We start from the raw sequence: 2,500 nt of genomic DNA on the forward strand, positions 1-2,500 counted from the left end.
GGAACCCCCCGGGTGGCACAGGGCTGGATGGGGCTTTCGTATAGCAGGGACGGTGCTGCCTCTCGCTTCGCTCGCTGTCCGCCGCTCGCCGCTCGCTCGCGCAGCCAAAAATGGCCAGTTTTGGCCCGTTTTTGGGCCGTTTTGGCCAGTTTTTGGCCTGTTCTTGCGTCGCGCGGTGACCGTCGTGAGCGGAGCAAAATGTCAGCCATCTCAGCACCCTGGAACCCCCCGGGTGGCACAGGGCTGGATGGGGCTTTCGTATAGCAGGGACGGTGCTGCCTCTCGCTTCGCTCGCTGTTCGCCGCTCGCCGCTCGCTCGCGCAGCCAAAAATGGCCAGTTTTGGCCCGTTTTGGCCAGTTTTTGGCCTGTTTTTGCGTTGCGCGGTGACCATCTTGAGCGGAGCAAAATGTCAGCCATCTCAGCACCCTGGAACCCCCCGGGTGGCACAGGGCTGGATGGGGCTTTCGTATAGCAGGGACGGTGATGCCTCTCGCTTCGCTCGCTGTCCGCCGCTCGCTGCTCGCTCGCGCAGCCAAAAATGGCCAGTTTTGGCCCGTTTTTGGGCCGTTTTGGCCTGTTTTTGGGCTGTTCTTGCGTCGCGCGGTGACCGTCGTGAGCGGAGCAAAATGTCAGCCATCTCAGCACCCTGGAACCCCCCGGGTGGCACAGGGCTGGATGGGGCTTTCGTATAGCAGGGACGGTGCTGCCTCTCGCTTCGCTCGCTGTCCGCCGCTCGCCGCTCGCTCGCGCAGCCAAAAATGGCCAGTTTTGTCCCGTTTTTGGGCCGTTTTGGCCTGTTTTTGGGCTGTTCTTGCGTCGCGCGGTGACCGTCGTGAGCGGAGCAAAATGTCAGCCATCTCAGCACCCTGGAACCCCCCGGGTGGCACAGGGCTGGATGGGGCTTTCGTATAGCAGGGACGGTGCTGCCTCTCGCTTCGCTCGCTGTCCGCCGCTCGCCGCTCGCTCGCGCAGCCAAAAATGGCCAGTTTTGGCCCGTTTTTGGGCCGTTTTGGCCAGTTTTTGGCCTGTTCTTGCGTCGCGCGGTGACCGTCGTGAGCGGAGCAAAATGTCAGCCATCTCAGCACCCTGGAACCCCCCGGGTGGCACAGGGCTGGATGGGGCTTTCGTATAGCAGGGACGGTGCTGCCTCTCGCTTCGCTCGCTGTTCGCCGCTCGCCGCTCGCTCGCGCAGCCAAAAATGGCCAGTTTTGGCCCGTTTTGGCCAGTTTTTGGCCTGTTTTTGCGTTGCGCGGTGACCATCTTGAGCGGAGCAAAATGTCAGCCATCTCAGCACCCTGGAACCCCCCGGGTGGCACAGGGCTGGATGGGGCTTTCGTATAGCAGGGACGGTGATGCCTCTCGCTTCGCTCGCTGTCCGCCGCTCGCTGCTCGCTCACAGCAGCCAAAAATGGCCAGTTTTGGCCCGTTTTTGGGCCGTTTTGGCCTGTTTTTGGCCTGTTCTTGCGTCGCGCGGTGACCGTCGTGAGCGGAGCAAAATGTCAGCCATCTCAGCACCCTGGAACCCCCCGGGTGGCACAGGGCTGGATGGGGCTTTCGTATAGCAGGGACGGTGCTGCCTCTCGCTTAGCTCGCTGTCCGCCGCTCGCCGCTCGCTCGCCGCGCAGCCAAAAATGGCCAGTTTTGTCCCGTTTTTGGGCCGTTTTGGCCTGTTTTTGGGCTGTTCTTGCGTCGCGCGGTGACCGTCGTGAGCGGAGCAAAATGTCAGCCATCTCAGCACCCTGGAACCCCCCGGGTGGCACAGGGCTGGATGGGGCTTTCGTATAGCAGGGATGGTGCTGCCTCTCGCTTCGCTCGTTGTCCGCCGCTCGCCGCTCGCTCGCGCAGCCAAAAATGGCCAGTTTTGGCCCGTTTTTGGGCCGTTTTGGCCAGTTTTTGGCCTGTTCTTGCGTCGCGCGGTGACCGTCGTGAGCGGAGCAAAATGTCAGCCATCTCAGCACCCTGGAACCCCCCGGGTGGCACAGGGCTGGATGGGGCTTTCGTATAGCAGGGACGGTGCTGCCTCTCGCTTCGCTCGCTGTCCGCCGCTCGCCGCTCGCTCGCGCAGCCAAAAATGGCCAGTTTTGGCCCGTTTTGGCCAGTTTTTGGCCTGTTTTTGCGTTGCGCGGTGACCATCTTGAGCGGAGCAAAATGTCAGCCATCTCAGCACCCTGGAACCCCCCGGGTGGCACAGGGCTGGATGGGGCTTTCGTATAGCAGGGACGGTGATGCCTCTCGCTTCGCTCGCTGTCCGCCGCTCGCTGCTCGCTCGCGCAGCCAAAAATGGCCAGTTTTGGCCCGTTTTTGGGCCGTTTTGGCCTGTTTTTGGGCTGTTCTTGCGTCGCGCGGTGACCGTCGTGAGCGGAGCAAAATGTCAGCCATCTCAGCACCCTGGAACCCCCCGGGTGGCACAGGGCTGGATGGGGCTTTCGTATAGCAGGGACGGTGCTGCCTCTCGCTTAGCTCGCTGTCCGCCGCTCTCCGCTCGCTCGCGCAGCCAAA

Source organism: Musa acuminata, chromosome BXJ3-10, assembly GCF_036884655.1.
Source record: "Musa acuminata AAA Group cultivar baxijiao chromosome BXJ3-10, Cavendish_Baxijiao_AAA, whole genome shotgun sequence".
Classification (NCBI taxonomy): Eukaryota; Viridiplantae; Streptophyta; class Magnoliopsida; order Zingiberales; family Musaceae; genus Musa; species Musa acuminata.